Source organism: Arachis hypogaea, chromosome 7 (genome assembly GCF_003086295.3).
Source record: "Arachis hypogaea cultivar Tifrunner chromosome 7, arahy.Tifrunner.gnm2.J5K5, whole genome shotgun sequence".
NCBI lineage: Eukaryota > Viridiplantae > Streptophyta > Magnoliopsida > Fabales > Fabaceae > Arachis > Arachis hypogaea.
The window spans coordinates 62,629,644-62,654,216 of record NC_092042.1 but is presented as its reverse complement, the minus strand read 5'-3'; the positions used below and the strand labels follow the sequence as shown (position 1 = coordinate 62,654,216).

The window sequence follows — 24,573 nt, the reverse complement described above, 5'->3', positions numbered from 1 at the left end:
AGGTGTTTAAATAGACCCCTAACAAACTAACTAAAAGATAAGATAACTAATTTAAATCAGATTTAATCTTATTGGATTAGATCAGATTTGATTTAAATTTTAACATTCTAAAGATAAGATAACTAATTTAAATCAGATTTGATCTTATTGGATTAGATCAGATTTGATTTAAATTTTAACATTCTAAAGATATGATAACTAATTTAAATCAGATTTGATCTTAATTGATTAGATCATATTTGATTTAAATTTAAAATTTCCAAAAATACTACTAAGCAAATTGGAAGTAAATCAAATCTTCCAACAAACTCTAATAGCAAAACAAATTAAAATAAATTATTAAGAAATTTGAAAATAATAATAATTTATGCTTCCCACAGAATTTGAAAAGCATTATTGGGCTTCTTGCTGTCCTGACTTAGCCCAATGGGCCATATGAGTTGTCACCCTTTCAGCACTACTGTTTTTGAGACGGACTCTTGGTCTTCTTGATGTCCAAGACTGGCATGGTACAATTCTTCTGGTATTCAAATCCTTGAATATGACAAGATTACCATTCTGCCCCTTAACTCTAAAATGACGAAAATGCCCTCTTGAGCACGTATCAGGGCCTTGACTTGGGAATGAGAATTAAAGAATTCTATCATCCTCATAACCACAACTATGGCAATTATGATAAGTTAATCTCACTTCGTCAATCCCTAACATCGAGGAGTAATTCAAGCAAGCATAATTGACCTTAATCCATAAGTCCTAGCTAACTTACTAATTAACTTAGTAAAAAGCTAGTGTCAATGGAAATAAGAGTCAATTAATAACCCAAGAATTACCACTAAATATCAAACATTATGATTCTAGTATCCTAGGAACTCATTTCCCAAGCCAAGGTGTGAAAATCTACTCAAAATCTCCAAGTGGCATTTTCACAAACACTTGGTGGACATAAAAGCAAAACATAGAAAATTACAAAAGATAATGAAAATTATAACTAAACTATTCACAATATCAACAACAGAAACACAATTAAGCATATAGAAATCATAAAACATCAAATTCATAAGCAAAAGATTTAAGAAACTAAAATTGCATATATTAACAAAGTAACTTGAACCAAAAGCTAAGTAGCAAAATTAGTGTAATTAAAGAGGAAATTAAAGAGTACTTACAATGAGATAAGCAAAATCCAAGATCAAAACTTAACTATAAAATGTTACAATAAAAATTAAATAAATCCTAAGAGAAAAATTTCTAATCTACACTACTCCTACTCCTAATGTGTTTTTCTATGTCTAAGTGAGCTCTCTTTCATATGTGATGTTCACCTCTTGATATAGCACTCCAAATGGCTTCAGCAACACCAAAATATGGGCCAAGAGAGTCCCAAATTTGCGAGCCACGTGCCTCATTAATGAAGTCATGCATTGGGACTCATAAGTGGATATCTTATACACTTTTTTTCATTGCATTTTCATATTATTTTTAGTTATATTTTATTAAGTTTATTAAGTTTTATTATGTTTCAGTGCAAAATTAATATTTTGGATGCTACTTTGAATTTTTGTATTTTTTCTATGATTTTAGGAGATTTTTGGACGAATTTGCCAAAATTGGCAAAGTCTTGTTCAAAGCTGAAGAAAGGATAGCAGATGCTGTCAAATCCTGACCTCTGTGCATTCTAACAAATATATCTTGAGCTACAAAGGTCCAATTAATGCGTTCTCAATGGATTTAGAAAGATAACTTCTAGGGCTTTCCAACAATATATAATAGTTTATATTTCTTTTCTAGATCCCGGCCTATAACTGGCGTTGAACATCTGGAGTTCAACGCCCAAGAAGGACCAAGCCCAGCATTGAATGCCCAAAGTTGGCGTTCAACGCCACCAAGGGACCAAGGGAGCAGCGCATTCACCCCCTAACTGACGTTCAATGCCCATTCTCCAAGTTTAATGCCAGGCTTGGATGAAGCACTCAACCAAAGTGGGCCCAAAGTGGATTTTAGGACTCCTTAGCTTAGTTTCATTTATCTTTGTACATTTTAATTTTAAATTAACATCTTTTAGGGTTAGCATCTTCTATTTAAAGAGGAGATCACTTAGGTTTAAACGCACACTTGGATCATCAACTTTTACTATTAGATATCTAAGTTTTCTCTGTAAATTATGAGCAACTAAACCTCTTAGGTTAAGGTTAGGAGCTCTGCTTATCCTATGGATTAATATTATTACTTCTCTATTGTAATATATGTTTGATTCCATTCTATGATGTATTGTCATTCTTCATCTTATGAATCTAGGGTGGAATGAGAGTATGACCCCTTATTCTACATGAGTTCTTGCGAGTCCTGACCCAGATAGTATTGAGCTAAAGCTTGAGAATACATCACCTGAACCAATAATTTATCTGAGCTAATTAGGATATGTGACATAAAATCTTGTTAGTCATGGGTGATGAGGTTTCTGTGGCGCTGTGGCTAGAATACTGAGCTTCATTCTCCGATCCGAAAGATCTGACCTTGTCTGTGGCACTTCAAGTAGGACAAGGGAGAGTGAATTGCATGAGCTTCATCTTCATTCATATTAAAATATCATTGACAACGGTGTTTGATATGGATTAGAGGAGATTAATTGACCACGACCAATGGCGTTAATCACTTACAGCTTTGCCATAGAATGAATCATTCATTGTTAAAGTAGTCAGTAAGAAGTATTGATCCAAAAAAATAAAACATCTCCAAAGCCTTAACTGATTTCTCATTATTGTTTCTACGTTAATTCTTTATTGCTTTCTTTATTACTTTGTTTATGCACCTACAACAACAACCACTATCTTTCTATTTTCCTGACTAAGATGTGCAGGATAACCATTGCTTGCTTAATCCAGTAATCCTCGTGGGATCGACTCTCACTCACCTGAGGTATTACTTGGACGACCCGGTGCACTTGTCGGTGAAGTTGTGCAAGTTCAATTTCGCATACCAGGAACTTATGCATACGCACAGATGTGTCCGTACGCAAACTTGCTGATTTTTCCATTTGTGCGTACGCACAGGAGGTTGTGCGTATGCACACTTGACTGTGCGCTTCTCTTTTATTTTTTTTTCATGAAATATCCCTTTTTGCATGCTTCCTTCTACTTTTGCCTAGCCATTCTTGACTCCATGACCTAAAATCACTTAACAAAACATATCACGGCATTGAATAGAATAAAAATGGAATTAAAATGATCAATTTAAGCACAAAAACACATGTTTTCACATTTAGGTTCAAATTCGAGAGAAATCACAAAATATGTTATTTTGGTGAATAAATGTGAGTTTATATGATGAAATCCGTCCAATCCAAGCCAAAATTTATCAAATATGAACTCACCAAATGGCTACTCCACAAGCAATAGTCGCTGCCCAAGCACTTCAATCCCATGCAACTCAGGTGCATGCTCAGTCAGTAAAAGATTCCATTGGTATGTTGTGGCGTGTTAATTTTGTTCATTGCTGTGTTTGATATTACAAAGCTCTTAAACAAGAAGTGCTATCTGTTGGTGACTTTTTGTCATGTTCAGTAGTTACATTTTTTTATGTTGTTCTTATTTTCTGTTTAAGTATTTCTTGCTTCATTCTTATCATCTATGGTAACCTAATCAAGCTCTCCTGAAAAAGCTAGTAAGAATGATGCATTGAAGAAAACTCTCAAAGTTAGTAATCTGAGTCCACTTCTCACTGTTGAATAGCTAAAACAACTCTTTGACTTCTGTGGCACAGTTGTTGAATGCACAATTGCTGATTCAAAGCATTTTACTTATATAGAATATTCAAAACCTAAAGAGGCAACTGCTGCTCTAGCATTAAATAACATAGATGTTGGTGGCCGGCCTTTGAATGTTGAGATGGAAAAATCTCTTCCGTAAAAACCATCTGTTGTGAATTCTTTCCTTACTTCATCATCTCTTCCTTTGATGATGTAGCAAGCTGTGGCAATGCAACAGATATAATTCCAGTAAGCTCTGCTTATGCAACAAACCATGACTACATAGCATGCTGCCAATAAAGCCACCACCATGAAATTTGCAACAGAGGTAGCAGAAGCCCGAGCTGCTGAAATAAGTAAGAAATTGAAATCTGATGGACTTGAAATTGAAGAGAAAAAACAAAACAAACTAGGTCTATTTACTTGTCAAATTTTCGTAGTGTAATTGTTCTACTGGTTCTTCTTGATTATTCATTTTCAATGCTTTTATTTTTGCAACTAATTCATTTTAGAGTTCCATATGAATCATTAGAGTAATGCTTGAAATAGATTTATAAGTTTGGTAAAAGTGCCTGAGGTCTGTCATTTTGACATTTTAGGAAAATAAAATAAAATCATAATTTTTTCCCATTTTAAAAGTTTTCATTCAGTGATATATGTTTTAGAGTAAAGTATAATTTTTGTACCCAATGTTTGGGGTAAGTTCCAAAGTTATCCCTAACGTTTGAATCGTCCTATTTAAGTGCCTAATGTTTTAAAATTGATTCAATATTGTCCTGCCGTTAGGGATCCGTTAATAGAATTGACGGCGGGACAAAATTGAGACGATTTTGAAACGTTAGGGACTTGAATAGGATGAAAACGTTAGGGACAAAAACGATACATAGAAATAAATTTTAATTTTATCCTTCAATAATATCAATTTTTTACTATACATAGTATTCAATTATTTTTTAATCACATCTAAATAAATTACACTTAATCACATTACCTTCGTTCTAAATAAATTATTTTTTTTATAATTTTACTCTTAAAGATTTTTAGTTATCATGAATTTGTAGAATGACTAGTATATAAACTTGCAAAAAAGAAAGAAATAATATATACATACAATAAAATATCAATTATACCTTTTATCTCTAAAGTATCAAAATTCTTTAAAATTATAAAAAAATAAATTTATTTAAAATGAAAGTAATGTGATTAAGTGTAATTTACTTAGATGTAATTAAAAAATAATTGAATACTATGTATAGTAAAAAATTGATATTATTGAAGGATAAAATTAAAATAAAATTTATTTTTAAGTATCGTTTTTGTCCTATTTAAGTCCCTAACGTTTCAAAATCGTCTCAATTTTGTCTCATCGTCAATTCTGTTAACGGATCCCTAACGGCAGGACAACATTGAGTTAATTTTGAAACGTTAGGGACTTAAATAGAACAATTGAAACGTTAGAGACAACTTTAAAACTTACACTAAACATCATGGACAATATATATATATATATATATATATATATATATATATATATATATATATGTATGTATATATATATTATAATTGCCTTTATATTATAGAAGCTTGCAGTTTTATGTGTCATAGCTGTGAGGTTGAGTAGCATATTTCTTTATTGTGAATATGCATTCTCATCAATCTTAAGGGTTCATTTTTCCCACAATGTGTGCAACTACTATGCATAGTATTCTAAAATGGTTGCATGTTGATCTGTCGTTAAAATATATGGTTGAATGGTTGTGGAACAAGGAAAATTTAGATTATGGTGACAAAATCTTATTTGTATATTATTTCTTTTTGTCCTTCATTGTCATATGCTAATAAAGGTCTATAATTCATTAATTCAATTTCCATTTTCAGGTCTCCTTCTCCTCGTCGTGCAAGATTTCGATCAAAGTCAAGATCTCTTGCTAGTTATCGAAGAAGGAGGAGGTCTCGTTCTCACTCTCCTGCTCGCTACAATAGGGGTCATCGGTCTTGATCACCAGTCAGATCCCATCATTATTCAAGCTATGAAAGTGATCGAAGGTCCTATAAAGACATTAGAGAACACAGTGATAGAAGCATAAGACGTAATTCAGATAGATACCTTGATCGGCATTCATCTGCTTCAAAAAGGAATAGGAGTAGGAGCGTAAGAAAGTAAATCCAGGCATAGTAAGCGATCAAGATTGAAATCTGTTGATGATAAGTAGTGCTTGCCTGAGAAATCAGATGAAAGTAAGCATAGAAGGTCAAGGCCTAGTGATAAAAGGCGTTCTAGATCGAGATCAACAAAAAGTAAGAATGAAATTAATGAAAGAGAGGATGAAAAAAAAATCAAAACTGATAAGTCAAAGCATCATCACACTAAAAGAAACAGGCCAAGATCTGTTGAAGGGAAGCATCGCACTAAAGATAAATTGGGTGATAGTAAAGATAAAAAATTAGAGCATCACAATAGAAGTGTTCCAGGTCAATATCATTAGAGGTTCGATAGCTCATCAAATAAAGAATTGGATGAAAGCAATTTTGAATAGAGAAAACTCAGGTCTAAGTCCCCTGAAGAAAAGTGTCACACTTGTGTTAAATATATATAAAAGCAAATATGAAAGATCAGGAAGGGATTGTTACCTTAGAGACAATGATTGCACATCTGATAGAGATAGAGGTTTGCCAAAATATTTAACTATGATGGATAAATGCATACTATCTCCACCTTCTATGCTATTAAAAATAGTAGATGCTCAAATTCAGTTATGCAATCCATTTAAAATATGATTTCACTATGTCATCATACTTGATTGCTGGTATTGACCTGGAACGTCTTCTATTGCGATGATATAATTTTTTATCTTTACTACCACCTGATTTATCTTTAGTGTGATGCTTCCCTTCAACAGATCTTAACCTATTTCTTTTAGTGTGATTGTGCTTTGACCTATCAGTTTTGATTTTTTTTCAACCTTTCTTTCATCAATTTCATTCTTACTTTCTATTGTTCTTGATCTAGAACGCCTTTTATCACTTGGCCTTGACCTTCTATGCTTGCTTTCATCTGATTTCTCAGGCAAGCACTGCTTATCATTCACAGATTTCGATCTTGACCGCTTATTATGCCTGGATCAAATTTCTCACGCTCCTACTCCTATTCTTTCTCAAAGAAGATGAATGCCGATCAAGGTATCTTTCTGAATCCCGTCTTTTACTTCTATCATTGTGTTTTCTGATGTCTCTATAGAACCCAATCCCTTTCATAGCTTGAATAATGATGGGACCTGATGGTGCTGGATTTATAACCCACAAACTAACTGGCAAGTTCATCAAGTCGTACCAAGTAATACCTCAGGTGAGTGAGGGTCGATCCCATGAGGATTGATGGATCAAGAAACAATGATTGGAGTGATTTACTTAGTTAGACAAATAGAAAAGAGTATTGAGAGAGTTCAAAAGCATTAACAGTAAATTCAGAATATCATAAAGCAAACAGTAAACAAGTTGTGAATAATATATGGAGAAACAGTTAAGCCTTCAGAGTTATCTATTTTCCGAATTGACTTTTCTTACTAACTATTTTAATCATGCAAGATTTAATTCATGGCAAACTATATGTGACTAAACCCTAATTCCTTAGACCTTTTTAGTCTCCTCTAAAATTCATCAACCGCCAATTCCTTGGTCACTTAATTTCAATTAGAGGGTGAAGTTCAATTCTAGTTTATATGCCACAGAAATCCTAATTATCCAAATATAAGAGGATTATATGTCACATATCCAGTTAAGTCTAGATAATTAGAAATTTAGAAGAATATGCTTTCAAGCTGTTGTTCAAGTAAAGAGCTTTTCCAAGTTATACAAGAACTCAGTTAGAACAAGGGTCATACTTCCGTTCCACCCAAATTCAAAAGATAAAGAACGAAAATAATTCTTGAAATATAAATCAGTACATGAATTAAAATAGAATAATAATAGTATCAATCCATATAATAGACAGAGCTCCTAACCTTAACAATGAAGGTTTAGTGGCTCATGGTTCAGAGAGAAAAACTAGGATTCGCAAAAACTGTAAATTGTGAAATTAGATAGAAGGGAAGAGAAGAGCCCGAAGGGCTGATTCTTTTCCCTTTTATATCTAATCCTAATTAATGTAAAATATATTTTCTAAAATTAAAATAATATCTTTCTCTATTTTAAAATAATATACAAATTCAATCAAAATAAATTTAGCTTCATTCGCAACTTTGTATGAATGCCTGGGGACCACTTACGTATTGAGGGTCCATGCTGAATTTGGAAAACTTCAAGTTCAGCGTGGGATGGGCAAAGACTTCCTTATTGAGTTCCATTGAATCCACGCTGAACTTGAAAATTCCCAGGTTCAGCGTGGAGGAGGCAGTATCAATTTCACGCTTTTCCTTTGAATCTACGCTGAACTTGGAAATTTCCAAGTTCAGCGTGGGATGGTACATGGATCTCCTTAGTGCGTGGATTCCACGCTGAACTTGGAAAATCCCAAGTTCAACGTGGACAAGGCCGACTTGTAGGATGGAGGGTTAGTGCTCCACGTTGAACTTGGAAAATTCCAAGTTCAGCGTGGAGTGAACAACATCAATTCTTCGTTTTTTCCATTCTCTAGCCTTGGCTTAAGCTCTGCAAAATTCGTCCAAAATGCTACCTGAAATAAATAGAATTGCACACGACTCAAAGTAGCATTTATAGTGGCTAAAATATATTAAATCTTGATTAAACTTAGCAATTCAAGTACAAATTCACAAGGAAAAGATAGATAAGATGCTCACGCATCACAACACCAAACTTGAATTGTTGCTTGTCCTCAAGAAACCAAAATAAGCACATGATTAAGATGTGAATTTGCATGAGAAGTGCGAGTTCAGTTATGCTCAAGTCTATTCTTAAAATGGGGTGTTTTCATTGTAACTCTGAACAGTTTTGGCATCTCACTCTCTTTTGAATTAGAGGGATGTCAGTGTCATTTGGAATTAGAATCCGGATCATATTATGAATTCTCTGATCTTTATACTCCAGTTTAATCCTTGAACACAGCAAATTTACTTTAATTTTCTTTTCGTTGGTGCTTTGCACCTTGAGCCTAGCCGTGACTTTAAATATTTTGTCTCAATCTTCACTTGACACAAGAACACCACAAGCACTTGACTGGGGAACTCTTTCTAAGTTCTAATTGCTCTTTCAGCTTCTCCCAGACAGTGGTGCTCAAAGCCTTTGGCATACTCTACTGAATGCATTTGGTCATGACTCTAAATATTCTGTCTCAAGGATTACTTGAAACAAGAATACCACAAGCATATAACTAAGAAACAACTCTTTGAGCTTTTAATCATATCTGACCTCCTTAGTCATTAATGCTCAGAGCCTTGGACCTTGCCCTTGTGCTTATTTTGCTGTTTCTTTTGTTTTAAGGATTAAATTTTAGCTTGTTTCAGAGAAGTCATAATAGTTCTCTAAATTCTTGTTCCTCATACATCAACATCCCTTGATTTAAATTCAAATATGTACTATTCATGTCACTCATTTAGAATCACAAATAACACCATCACATTTAAGTAAATAAGACTAATCTTAAACTCACTTTCTCATGCATTACATCTCTTCTTTTCTTTTCTTTTGATTTTAAGTTCAGTGAGTAATACATGAGATACATTTTCAGAATAAAAATCAAATATCAAAATAAACAGTAAATTAAACTAGAACCTAGTAATTGAAATAACAAATGATCATGCAATAACTAAAACAAAACAGCAGAAAACCGAAACATAACGTAGTAAGAATGGGAAGAAATATAGAATGAAAGGAACTCAACCACCTCAGTTATCTTAGTGGCCGTTTCATTCTTCAAACTGTGTTCCTCCGCGAAAATGATTCACCTCCCTTGGTGCCATTAAAATAAACAAAAAAGTCACAAATGAAGTGACAACACCAAACTTAAAAATTTGTCTGTTCTCAAGCAAAGAAAATTGAAAAATAGGGAGGAATATAAAAAGTGTACGGAGAATGAAAAATAAAAATTAAAAAAATAATAAAAGGAAAAGAAAAGTTGAAACTAATTAATATATATATATATTTTTTTATTTTTTTATTTTTTATTTAAATATATATATATAGTTATTTATGTATTTATTTATGAGCAACGCTAGGGGCCAGCAATTTTTGTGATTGTTAGCCATCAACTAGCCATCAATGATGATTTGATGGTGTGAGATTGGTGTGAGATTTCATCCAATGACTCACCTTTCTCTGCTGGTTAAATGCTGGCCAAAATTCAACAAAACTGCTGGCCCCTAGACTTTTCCTTTATTTATTATAATTTATATATATATACGATATATAGGAGGGGGATTATATGCGTAAAAATATATACGAGGGGAGAGGGGGATAATGTATATATACGTATATAAAGGAGGATGAGGAGGAGGAGGAGGGAGGGGGTAGGAATATGGGGAATTAAAAAGAAAGGGAATGGGATAAAAAGAAAGGGAATCTGGGATGTGGATTTGGTGAAGACTCGTTGGGGTTTCACCAAGTATATGCCATGTTGACCGAATCCACGCTGAACGTGAAGAAATGCAAGTTTAGCGTCACTTGCTTCGTAGGTGTATGCTTGCCCCACGCTGAACTTGGTGGATACCAAGTTTAGCGCCAACTTCTTTTTTTTTCTCTTCTTCACGTTCAACGTGAACTTCGTTCAACGTGAACTTCGCAGTGGTAAACGCTAAATACATACGCATATTCCACGCTGAGCTTGAGATATTTCAAGTTTAGCATGGACTCTTCCCTCTTTGTTCCTTTTTGACGTCGTTTACCATACTGAATTTGGAAATTCTAAGTTCAGCGTGGACCTAGCACAGACTCTCATCCAAATAGCATGCATACTCCACGTTGAACTTAAAAATCTCAAGTTCAACGTGAAACTGGCAGAATTAGCTTTTTTTTAGAGTGGACAAAAATTTTTTTAAGTGTCTGGTTCCTTTTCTAAAAATTCTACATGATCAAATACACATAAATAAAAGAAAAAGGGTAAAAACTCAATAAAAATCGAATAAATAATATAATCAACGCAACGAAAAACTAGACTAAGGATACAAAACCATCGAGTTGCCTCTCGACAAGCGCTTCTTTACTGTCACTAGCTTGACAGTCAATTCCTCTAAGGAGGAGGATCATAGGGGCTCAACTCTTCACCCTTCACTGTGAATCTTCTCCCTGTGTCCCCATAAAGTAGCTCAATATGCTCCAGAGAGAGGATTCTGTTTACTGTGTAAGTGAACGCTAGATTGCTAGTCAACACCACCTTCATTCCTGGGGAGAAGTCTTCAGTGGGAATCTTTTTGTTTCTCCATCCCCTGGGTACTTTCTTCTTTTTGGGAACCTCCGCCTTGGTGGATGATGCATTCTCGACACCAAACTTAGGTTTGATGTCAGGAGGAATTTTATTGGTTGTCACTAGAGGAGGTTTGAGCTGCGATTTTCACTGTGCATCATCAGGGGGTTCTTGAAGGTTTAAATTAATAAGCTCAGTCTGCATGCATCTCTCTTCTTCACCTGCTGAATGTATATCCTTGAAGACATGAAAGACTATTTGCTCATTATGCACTCTAAGCACTAATTCACCTTCTTCCACATCAATCAGAGCTCTTCCAGTGGTTAGGAATGGTTTTCTTAGAATTATAGAGGCATTCTCACCCTCCCATGTGTCAAGAATCACAAAATCTGCTGGGAGCAAGAACTTACCCACTTTGACCAAGATATTCTCCACTAATCCGTATGCAGGCTTTATAGATTTGTCTGCCATCTGTAATGCTATCCTTGTGAGTTATGCCTCTTGGATTTGCAGCTTCTTCATCACAGACAAGGGCATTAAATTGATGCTTGCTCCCAGATCACATAACGCTTTCTCAAAGGTTGTGCTCCCAATGGTGCATGGAATTTGAAAGCTCCCTGGATCCGGCATCTTCCTTGGCAAGTTATTTTGAATAATGGCACTACATTCCTTAGTCAAGACCACTATCTCATCTCCCATTAAAGGCTTCTTCTTTGACAACAGCTCTTTCATGAACTTGACATAGAGAGGCATTTGCTCTAAAACCTCAACAAAAGGAATATAGATTTGCAACTTTCTAAAGACTTCCAAGAACTTCAAAAATTGCTTATCCTTGGTCTCCTTTTGAAGTCTCTGAGGATATGGCATTTTAGGCCTGTACTCAGGAGATTTTGGCAATGTAGGATAAGTGTCAAGAGAATTTGGGAATGGGTTGTCTGCACGCTTTGGAGGAACGTGCTCTACTTCTTCCTTCTTCTCCTCTGGAGCTTCTTTTTCAACTGGTCCCTTATTAACTTGTGCTTCCTTACTTGCCACTTATCCACTTATCAAGGTGATAACCTTGCATTCCTCTCTTGGATTCACCACTGTATCACTAGAAAACGCACTTGGAGGCATCTCAGGTATTTGCTTGCTCAACTGGCCTACCTGTACCTCCAAGTTTCTGAGGGAAGCTCTAGTTTCCTACATAAAATAACTCATTACTGTTTCCATATCAGTGTTCTCCTGGGGCTGAGAATTTTTCTGCTGAGGTGGTTGTTGATGATGAGACTGAAACTGGCGGTTATTATGATTATTCTGCTGAAAACCGTCCTGAGAATTATTGTTAGAATTCTATGATCGATGAGGTTGCTCTCTCCACCAAAAATTTGGGTGGTTTCTCCACCTCTGATTATATATAGGTCTTAGAGTATGGATCATTATTGGGATTTCTAGGAGTATTCCCCATGTAATTGACCTGTTCAGAAGAAAATTGAGTATAATCATAATTCTCATTTTGCATAAAATTACATGTCATGTCATAAGGGACCTTTTGAGGTGCATTCTGAGTGTTGACAGCTAAAACCTGCATCCTACTCAATTGTTGAGAAATTAAACTCATCTGCTGACTCAAAATTTTATTCTGAGCAAGGATAGCATCAAGAGCTTCTACTTCCATAACGCCTTTCTTTTGAGGGGCCTCAGAGTTTACAGGATTCCTGTTTGATGAATATAAATATTAGTTGCTAGCAACCAATTCAATAAGCTCAGTAGTTTACTCTGGTGTCTTCTTCATGTGCAATGAACCACCTGCAGAATTATCTAAGCACATTGGTGCGCGAAATTGTGAACAATACTTTTCACAACTCTCATAATCCCCGGTCATGAACCCCAAAAACTTGGTGTTCAATACCATGGCATTACACAACTTCGCACAACTAACCAGCAAGTGCACTGGGTCGTCCAAGTAATAAACCTTACGCGAGTAAGGGTCGATCCCACGGAGATTGTTAGTATGAAGCAAGCTATGGTCATCTTGTAAATCTTAGTCAGGCAAACTCAAATGATATGATGATGAACGAAAATAAACAATAAGATAAAGATAGAGGTACTTATGTAATTCATTGGTAGGAACTTCAGATAAGCGCATGAAGATGCCTTCCCTTCCGTCTCTCTGCTTTCCTACTGTCTTCATCCAATCCTTCTTACTCCTTTCCATGGCAAGCTTATGTAGGGTTTCACCGTTGTCAATGGCTACCTCCCATCCTCTCAGTGAAAATGATTGCATATGCTCTGTCACAGCATAGCGGAATTCAGCTGTCGGTTCTCGGTCAGGCCGGAATAGAATCCCTCGATTCTTTTGCGTCTGTCACTAACGCCCCGCCCGCTAGGAGTTTGAAGCACGTCACAGTCATTCAGTCATTGAATCCTACTCAGAATACCACAGACAAGGTTAGACCTTCCGGATTCTCTTGAATGCCGCCATCAGTTCTCGCCTATACCACGAAGATTCCGGTTAAAGAATCCAAGAGATAAACACTAGAGCCTTGGTTGCTTGTAGAACAGAAGTGGTTGTCAGTCACTTTGTTCATAGGTGAGAATGATGATGAGTGTCACGGATCATCACATTCATCAAGTTGAAGAACAAGTGATATCTTAGAACAAGAACAAGCGGAATTGAATGGAAGAACAATAGTAATTGCATTAATACTCGAGGTACAGCAAAGCTCCACACCTTAATCTATGGTGTGTAGAAGCTCCACCGTTGAAAATACATAAGAACAAGGTCTAGGCATGGCCGAATGGCCAGCCTCCCAATGATCTAAGATAGCATAAAAATGAAGATAGCTACCAACGTCTACTAATACAATAGTAAAAGGTCCTACTTATAGAGAACTAGTAGCCTAAGGTTTACAGAAATGAGTAAATGACATAAAAATCCACTTCCGGGCCCACTTGGTGTGTGCTTGGGCTGAGCAATGAAGCATTTTCGTGTAGAGACTCTTCTTGGAGTTAAACGCCAGCTTTAGTGCCAGTTTGGGCGTTTAACTCCCATTTGGGTGCCAGTTCCAGCGTTTAACGCTGGGATTTCTGAGGGTGACTTTGAACGCCGGTTTGGGCCATCAAATCTTGGGCAAAGTATGGACTATCATATATTTCTGGAAAGCCCAGGATGTCTAATTTCGAACGCCGTTGAGAGAGCGCCAATTGGGCTTCTGTAGCTCCAGAAAATCCACTTCAAGTGTAGGGAGGTCAGAATCCAACAGCATCTGCAGTCCTTTTTAGTCTCTGAATCAGATTTTTGCTCAGGTCCCTCAATTTCAGCCAGAAAATACCTGAAATCACAGAAAAACACACAAACTCATAGTAAAGTCCAGAAAAGTGAATTTTAACTAAAAAATAATAAAAATATACTAAAAACTAACTATATCATACCAAAAACACACTAAAAACAATGCCAAAAAGCATACAAATTATCCGCTCATCACAACACCAAACTTAAATTGTTGCTTGTCCTCAAGCAAATGAAAATCAAATAAGATAAAAAGAAGAGAATATGCAATGAATTCCAAAAACATCTATGAAGATCAGTATCAATTAGATGAGCGGGGCTTTTAGCTTTTTGCCTCTGAACAGTTTTGGCATCTCACTCTATCCTTTGAAATTCAGAATGGTTGGCTTCTTTAGGAACTTAGAATCCAGATAGTGTTATTGATTCTCCTAGTAGAGTATGATGATTCTTGAACATAGCTACTTATTGAGTCTTGGCCGTGGCCCAAAGCACTCTGTCTTCCAGTATTACCACCGGATACATTCATGCCACAGACACATAATTGGGTGAACCTTTTCAGATTGTGACTCAGCTTTGCTAAAGTCCCCAACTAGAGGTGTCCAGGGTTCTTAAGCACACTCTTATTGCCTTGGATCACAACTTTATTTTTCTTTCTTTTTCTTTTTTTTTCGTTTTTTTCTCTTTTTTTTTTCGATTTTTTTTTTAATAGTAATGCTTTTTCTTGCTTCAAGAATCATTGTAATGATTTTTCAGATCCTCAGTAACATGTCTCCTTTTTCATCATTCTTTCAAGAGCCAACATTCATGAACCACAAATTCAAGATACATATGCACTGTTTAAGCATACATTCAGAAAACAAAAATATTGCCACCACATCAAAATAATTAAACTGTTATAAAATTCAAAATTCATGCAATTCTTTCCTTTTCAATTTAAGCACGTTTTTATTCAAGAAAGGTGATGGATTCATAGGACATTCATAACTTTAAGGCATAGACACTAAGACACTAATGATCACAAGACACAAACATAGATAAACATAAGCACTAAAATTCGAAAAACAGAAGAATAAAGAACAAGGAAATCAAGGAACGGGTCCACCTTAGTGATGGCGGCTCTTCCTTCCTCTTGAAGATCCTATGGAGTGCTTGAGCTCCTCAATGTCTCTTCCTTGTCTTTGTTGCTCCTCCCTCATGATTCTTTGGTCTTCTCTAATTTCATGAAGGATGATGGAGTGTTCTTGGTGCTCCACCCTTAGTTGTCCCATGTTGGAACTCAATTCTCCTAGGGAGGTGTTTAGTTGCTCCCAATAATTTTGTGGAGGAAAGTGCATCCCTTGAGGCATCTCAGGGATCTCATGATGAGTGGGGTCTCTTGTGTGCTCCATCCTCTTCTTGGTGATGGGCTTGTCCTCATCAATAGGGGTGTCTCCCTCTATGTCAACTCCCACTGAATAATAGAGGTGACAAATGAGATGAGGGAAGGCTAACCTTGCCAAGGTAGAGGACTTGTCCGCCACCTTATAGAGTTCTTGGGCTATAACCTCATGAACTTCTATTTCTTCTCCAATCATGATGCTATGGATCATGATAGCCCGGTCTATGGTAACTTCGGACCGGTTGCTAGTAGGAATGATTGAGCGTTGTATAAACTCTAACCATCCTCTAGCCACGGGCTTGAGGTCTTGCCTTCTCAATTGAACCGGCTTTCCTCTTGAATCTCTCTTCCATTGGGCGCCCTCTTCACATATGACTGTGAGGACTTGGTCCAACCTTTGATCAAAGTTGACCCTTCTAGTGTAGGGATGTTCATCTCCTTGCATCATGGGCAAGTTGAACGCCACCCTCACACTTTCCGAACTAAAATCCAAGTATTTCCCCCGAACCATAGTAAGATAATTCTTTGGATTCAGGTTCACACTTTGATCATGGTTCTTAGTGATCCATGCATTGGCATAGAACTCTTGAACCATCAAGATTCCGACTTGTTGAATGGGGTTGGTAAGAACTTCCCAACCTCTTTTTCGGATCTCATGTCGGATCTCCGGATATTCACCCTTTTTGAGTGAAAAAGGGACCTCGGGGATCACCTTTTTCAAGGCCACAACTTCATAGAAGTGGTCTTGATGCACCCTTGAGATGAATCTCTCCATCTCCCATGACTCGGAGGTGGAAGCTTTTGCCTTCCCTTTCCTCTTTCTAGAGGTTTCTCCGGCCTTGGATGCCATGAATGGTTATGGAAAAACAAAAAGCAGTGCTTTTACCACACCAAACTTAAAAGGTTTGCTCGTCCTCGAGCAAAAGAAGAAAGAAGAGAGTAGAAGAAGAAGAAATGAGGGGAAAGGGAATGGCTTTTGTTTTCGGCCAAGAAGGGGAGAAGTGGTGTGTATGTTGTTTGAAAATGAAAGAGGGAAGGAGGGTTTATATAGGAGAGGGAGAGAGGGATGTTCGGCCATTTGAGGGTGGGTTTGGGTGGGAAAGTGGTTTGAATTTGAATGGTGAGGTAGGTGGGGTTTTATGAGGGATGGATGTGAGTGGTGAAGAGAAAGATGGGATTTGATAGGTGAAGGGTTTTTGGGGAAGAGGTGTTGAGGTGATTGGTGAATGGGTGAAGAAGAGAGAGAGAGTGGTAGGGTATGTGGGGATCCTGTGGGGTCCACAGATCCTGAGGTGTCAAGGAAAAGTCATCCCTGCACCATATGGCATTCAAAATCACGTTTTGAGCCATTTCTGGCGTTAAACGCCGGGCTGGTGCCCATTTCTGGCGTTTAACGCCAGCTTCTTGCCCCTTTCTGGCGTTTAACGCCAGTCTGGTGCCCCTTTCTGGCGTTAAACGCCCAGAATGGTGCCAGACTGGGCGTTAAACGCCCAACAGCTAACCTCACTGGCGTTTAAACGCCAGTGGGTGCGTCCTCCAGGGTGTGCTATTTTTTTTCCTGTTTTTCATTCTGTTTTTGCTTTTTTCATTAATTTTGTGACTTCTTATGATCATCAACCTACAAAAAACATAAAATAACAAAAGAAAATAGTTAATTATAAAATATTGGGTTGCCTCCCAACAAGCGCTTCTTTAATGTCAGTAGCTTGACAGAGGACTCTCATGGAGCCTCACAGATATTCAGAGCCATGTTGGAACCTCCCAACACTAAACTTAGAGTTTGAATGTAGGGGTTCAACACCAAACTTAGAGTTTGGTTGTGGCCTCCCAACACCAAACTTAGAGTTTGACTGTGGGGGCTCTGTTTGTCTCTGATTTGAGAGAAGCTCTTCATGCTTCCTCTCCATGATGACAGAGGGATATCCTTGAGCCTTAAACACCAAGGATTCTTCATTCACTTGAATGATCAACTCTCCTCTATCAACATCAATCACAGCCTTTGCAGTGGCTAGGAAGGGTCTGCCAAGGATGATGGATTCATCCATGCATTTCCCAGTCTCTAGGACTATGAAATCAGTAGGGATGTAATGATCTTCAACTTTAACCAGAACATCCTCTACAAGTCCATGGGCTTATTTTCGTGAATTGTCTGCCATCTCTAGTGAGATTTTTGCAGTTTGTATCTCAGAGATCCCTAACTTCTCCATTACAGAGAGAGGCATGAGGTTTACACTTGACCCTAAGTCACACAAGGCCTTCTTGAAGGTAATGGTGCCTATGGTACAAGGTATTGAAAACTTCCCAGGATCCTGTCTCTTTTGAGGCAGTTTCTGCCTAGACAAGTCATCCAGTTCTTTGGTGAGCAAAGGGGGTTCATCCTCCCAAGTCTCATTTCCAAATAACTTGTCATTTAGCTTCATGATTGCTCCAAGGTATTTAGAAACTTGCTCTTCAGTGACATACTCATCCTCTTCAGAGGAAGAATACTCATCAGAGCTCATGAATGGCAGAAGTAAGTCCAATGGAATCTCTATGGTCTCAGTTTGAACCTCAGATTCCCATGGTTCCTCATTGGGGAACTCATTGGAGGTCAGTGGACGTCCATTGAGGTCTTCCTCAGTGGCATTCACTGCCTCTCCTTCCTCCCAAAATTCGGTCATGTTGATGGCCTTGCACTCTCCTTTTGGATTTTCTTCTGTATTGCTTGGGAGAGTACAAGGAGGGAGTTCAGTAATTTTCTTGCTCAGCTGACCCACTTGTCCCTCCAAATTTCTGATGGAGGACCTTGTTTCAGTCATGAAACTTTGAGTGGTTTTGATTAGATCAGAGACCATGGTTGCTAAGTCAGAGGTATTCTGCTTAGAACTCTCTGTCTGTTGCTGAGAAGATGATGGAAAAGGCTTGCTATTGCCAAACCTGTTTCTTCCACCATTATTGTTATTGAAACCTTGTTGAGGTCTCTGTTGATCCTTCCATGAAAGATTTGGATGATTCCTCCATGAAGGATTGTAGGTGTTTCCATAGGGTTCTCCCATGTAATTCACCTCTTCTATTGAAGGGTTCTCAGGATCATAAGCTTCTTCCTCAGATGAAGCCTCCTTAGTACTGCTTGGTGCATTTTGCATTCCAGACAGACTTTGAGAAATCATATTAACTTGTTGAGTCAATATTTTATTCTGAGCCAATATGGCATTCAGAGTGTCAATCTCAAGAACCCCTTTCTTCTGACTAGTCCCATTGTTCACAGGATTTCTTTCAGAAGTGTACATGAATTGGTTATTTGCAACCATTTCAATCAGTTCTTGAGCTTCAGTAGGCGTCTTCTTCAGATGAAGAGATCCTCCTGCAGAGCTATCCAGAGACATCTTGGATAGTTCAGAGAGACCATCATAGAAAATACCTATGATGCTCCATTCAGAAAGCATATCAGAAGGACACTTTCTGATTAATTGTTTGTATCTTTCCCAAGCTTCATAGAGGGATTCTCCTTCCTTCTGTCTGAAGGTTTGGACTTCCACTCTAAGCTTACTCAATTTTTGAGGTGGAAAGAACTTTGCCAAGAAGGCATTGACTAGCTTTTCCCAAGAGTCCAGGCTTTCTTTAGGTTGAGAGTCCAACCATGTTCTAGCTCTGTCTCTTACAGCAAAAGGGAATAGCATAAGTCTGTAGACCTCAGGGTCAACCCCATTAGTCTTGACAGTGTCACAGATTTGCAAGAACTCAGCTAAAAACTGATGAGGATCTTCCAGTGGAAGTCCATGAAACTTGCAATTCTGTTGCATTAGAGAAACTAATTGAGGCTTAAGCTCAAAGTTGTTTGCTCCAATGGCAGGGATAGAGATGCTTCTCTCATAGAAATTGGGAGTAGGTGCAGTAAAGTCACCCAGCACCTTCCTTGCATTGTTGGCATTGTTGTTGTTTTCGGCTGCCATGAGTTCTTCTTCTTTGGAGAATTCGGTCAAGTCCTCTAAAGAGAGTTGTGCTTTGGCTTCTCTTAGCTTTCTCTTCAAGGTCCTTTCAGGTTCAGGATCAGCCTCAACAAGAATGCCCTTGTCTTTGCTCCTGCTCATATGAGAGAGAAGAGAACAAGAAATGTGGAATCCTCTATGTCACAGTATAGAGATTCCTTGAAGTGTTAGAGGAAAAGAAGAGTAGAAGACAGAAGTATAAAATTCGAACTTATCAAAGGAGATGGAGTTCGAATTTTGCATTAAGGGATAGTGTTAGTCCATAAATAGAAGGATGTGAGAAGAAGGGAAGTGATTTTCGAAAATTAAGTAAAAATTTTGAAAACATTTTTGAAAAACATTACTTAATTTTCGAAAATGAAAGTGGGAAAGAAGTGAAGTGTTTTTTTTTGAAAAAGATTTTGAAATTAGAAATCAAAAGGATTTGATTGAAAATTATTTTGAAAAAGATGTGGTTTAGAAAATATGATTGGTTTTAAAAAGATGTGATTGAGAAGATATGATTTGAAAAACATTTTAAAAAGATTTGATTTTGAAAATTAAAAACTTGGCTAACAAGAAAAGATATGATTCAAACATTAAACCTTTCTCAACAGAAAAGGCAACATACTTGAAATGTTGAATCAAATCATTAATTGGTAGCAAGTATCTTTGAAAAAAGAAAGAAATTAAATTTGAAAGAGATTTGATTGAGAAGATATGATTTGAAGAAGATTTGATTTTGAAAAGCTTTGAAAACTGAAAAAAATTGCATTGAAAAACAGAATCTTCCCCCTTGTGCCATCCTGGCGTTAAACGCCCAGAATGGTGCACATTCTGGCGTTTAACGCCCAAAATACTACCCTTTTGGGCGTTAAACGCCCAACCAGGTACCCTGGCTGGCGTTTAAACGCCAGTCTGTCCTTCTTCACTGGGCGTTTTGAACGCCCAGCTTTTTCTGTGCAATTCCTCTGCTGTATGTTCTGAATCTTCAATTCTCTGTATAATTGACTTGAGAAGATACAAATTAAAAATATTTTTGGATTTTTAATAATAAGGAAAAATCAAAATGCAACAAGAATCAAATAACAATGCATGCAAGACACCAAACTTAGCAGTTTGTATATTACTGACACTAATGAGGATGCATATGAGACACACAAAACACTCAAGTCAAGAGAATTCAAAGATCAGAGTAAGAAATCATCAAGAATTACTTGAAGATCACTAAGACACATGAATGAATGCATGCAATTGACACCAAACTTAAAATGAAACACTAGACTCAAACAAGAAATTTTTGGATTTTATGATTTTTTTGATTTTTTTGTGTTTTTCGAAAATTAAGTGGAGAAAAAGGTATCAAAATTCTCAATGAGAATTCCAGGAATCAGTGCAATGCTAGTCTAAGACTCCGGTCCAGGAATTAGACATGGCTTCACAGCCAGCCAAGCTCTCAAAGAAAGCTTCGGTCCAAAACACTAGACATGGCCAATGGCCAGCCAAGCCTTAGCAGATCACTGCTCCAAAAGCAAGATTGATAAGAATCAACAAGCTTTTGTGATGATAAGTTGAAACCTCGGTCCAATGAGATTAGACATGGCTTCTCAGCCAGCCAGACTTCAACAAATCATCATGAAACTCTAGAATTCATCTTCAAGAATTTCGAAAAAAATAAATACCTAATCTAAGCAACAAGATGAACCTTCAGTTGTCCAAACTGAACAATCCCCGGCAACGGCGCCAAAAACTTGGTGCTGTTGCCGGATCTTGGCACTGATGTTACCGGACAAAAAGCTTGCTCAAAACTTGAACAATCCCCGGCAACGGCGCCAAAAACTTGACATGCGCGAAATTGTGAACAATACTTTTCACAACTCTCATAATCCCCGGTCATGAACCCCAAAAACTTGGTGTTCAATACCATGGCATTACACAACTTCGCACAACTAACCAGCAAGTGCACTGGGTCGTCCAAGTAATAAACCTTACGCGAGTAAGGGTCGATCCCACGGAGATTGTTAGTATGAAGCAAGCTATGGTCATCTTGTAAATCTTAGTCAGGCAAACTCAAATGATATGATGATGAACGAAAATAAACAATAAGATAAAGATAGAGGTACTTATGTAATTCATTGGTAGGAACTTCAGATAAGCGCATGAAGATGCCTTCCCTTCCGTCTCTCTGCTTTCCTACTGTCTTCATCCAATCCTTCTTACTCCTTTCCATGGCAAGCTTATGTAGGGTTTCACCGTTGTCAATGGCTACCTCCCATCCTCTCAGTGAAAATGATTGCATATGCTCTGTCACAGCATAGCGGAATTCAGCTGTCGGTTCTCGGTCAGGCCGGAATAGAATCCCTCGATTCTTTTGCGTCTGTCACTAACGCCCCGCCCGCTAGGAGTTTGAAGCACGTCACAGTCATTCAGTCATTGAATCCTACTCAGAATACCACAGACAAGGTTAGACCTTCCGGATTCTCTTGAATGCCGCCATCAGTTCTCGCCTATACCACGAAGATTCCGGTTAAAGAATCCAAGAGATAAACACTAGAGCCTTGGTTGCTTGTAGAACAGACGTGGTTGTCAGTCACTTTGTTCATATGTGAGAATGATGATGAGTGTCACGGATCATCACATTCATCAAGTTGAAGAACAAGTGATATCTTAGAACAAGAACAAGCGGAATTGAATGGAAGAACAATAGTAATTGCATTAATACTCGAGGCACAGCAGAGCTCCACACCTTAATCTATGGTGTGTAGAAGCTCCACCATTGAAAATACATAAGAACAAGGTCTAGGCATGGCCGAATGGCCAGCCTCCCAATGATCTAAGATAGCATAAAAATGAAGATAGCTACCAAAGTCTACTAATACAATAGTAAAAGGTCCTACTTATAGAGAACTAGTAGCCTAAGGTTTACAGAAATGAGTAAATGACATAAAAATCCACTTCCGGGCCCACTTGGTGTGTGCTTGGGCTGAGCAATGAAGCATTTTCGTGTAGAGACTCTTCTTGGAGTTAAACGCCAGCTTTAGTGCCAGTTTGGGCGTTTAACTCCCATTTGGGTGCCAGTTCCAGCGTTTAACGCTGGGATTTCTGAGGGTGACTTTGAACGCCGGTTTGGGCCATCAAATCTTGGGCAAAGTATGGACTATCATATATTGCTGGAAAGCCCAGAATGTCTACTTTCCAACGCCGTTGAGAGCGCGCCAATTGGGCTTCTGTAGCTCTAGAAAATCCACTTCGAGTGTAGAGGGGTCAGAATCCAACAGCATCTGCAGTCCTTTTTAGTCTCTGAATCAGATTTTTGCTCAGGTCCCTCAATTTCAGCCAGAAAATATCTGAAATCACAGAAAAACACACAAACTCATAGTAAAGTCCAGAAAAGTGAATTTTAACTAAAAACTAATAAAAATATACTAAAAACTAACTATATCATACCAAAAACACACTAAAAACAATGCCAAAAAGCATACAAATTATCCGCTCATCACACATCTTGGACATTTCACCCAAGCCTTGACAAAAGATATCTAGTTGGCTCCATTTAGAGAACATGTCCGGAGGGTATTGCCTAATCAACAACTTGTACCTCTCCCAAGCTTCATAGAGGGTCTCACCATCCTTCTGTCTGCAGGTCTGAACCTCCACCCTAAGCTTAGTCAGCTTCTTTGGTGGAAAAAAAATTAGTAAGAAATCCAGTGACAACCCTTTTTCAAGTATCCAGACTCTCCTTGGGTTGAGAATTTAATCACAACTTTGCTCTATCCTTCAAAGCAAATGGAAAGAGCATGAGTTTGTACACATCTGGGTTCATTCTATTTGTCTTCACAGTATGACAAATCTGTAAAAAATTAGAAATAAATTGATTTTGGTCTTCTTGGGGAAGACCATGATACTGACAGTTTTGTTGCACCAAAGTGACTAGTTGTGGCTTCAGCTCAAAGTTGTTTGCAGCTATGGGAGGTACCACAATGCTTTTTCCATAAAGATCTGCATTGGGAGCAGTGTATGAGTCAAGCACTCTCCTAGGTTGTTCATTCCCATTCAGATTTGCCATATTGGCATTAACGGCATTATTATGATCCATGTTGGACTCTACAGCTTTGTAAAGTCTTGCTTATTGTAAACGCCGCCTAAACGTCCTTTCGGGTTTATGATCAAAGTCTAAAAGCGGTTCTTTATCCCTGTTCCTTCTCATAAACAGACAGAAGACAAAAAAATGGAAATCTCTACGTCAGAGTGTAGAGAATTTCCAGTGAAATAACCTATGTAAAAGAAATAAAATAAAACAACTAAATAAAAAAATTAAAACTTTTGAAATATTTTTTATAAAAAAATATAGATAGGTAAATTAAAACAAAATTACTAGGTGACACCAAACTTAATTTCAGAAATTAAAAAAATAATTGAGCAAAATTTTAAGAGTTAAAGCTGAAATTTAAATTAGACTAATAAAAGTAGAAAAATAAAAAAATAAATAAATAAATAAAGAAGGAAAACGAAAATGAAATAAAATAAAATAAATAAAAAAAGACGAAAGAAGGTTTGAAAAAAATAAAAAAGAATGGATCAAATAAAACTAATAAAATAAAAAAAATAATGAAAGAAACAAAACGAAAGTGAAACAAAAAATTAAAAAGAAAACGAAGGTAAAAGGAAATAAAAAGGAAACGGGGGTTGGGGGGAGTGAACGAGAAGAAAGGAAAGGGAAAAAATAAAGAAAAAGAAAAATAAAAAAAATGAAAATGAATAATAATAAAAAAATTTATTAAAGTAAAAATTATCTAATCTAAGCAGTCAAATAACTAGTAGTTGTCAATCACAGTCAATCTCCGGTAATGACGCTAAAAATTTGATACGGGATTTATA

The 24,573-nt window shown here is 37.1% G+C and overlaps 1 non-coding gene across 1 annotated transcript; it reads left to right on the top strand.

Moving 5' to 3' along the window:
* The first annotated feature begins 19,167 nt into the window (after positions 1 to 19,167).
* Positions 19,168 to 19,275, top strand: LOC112704491 (small nucleolar RNA R71). The gene has a single exon (XR_003155115.1). It is a non-coding gene; the product is annotated as a small nucleolar RNA R71 (small nucleolar RNA).
* Positions 19,276 to 24,573: the final 5,298 nt, after the last annotated feature.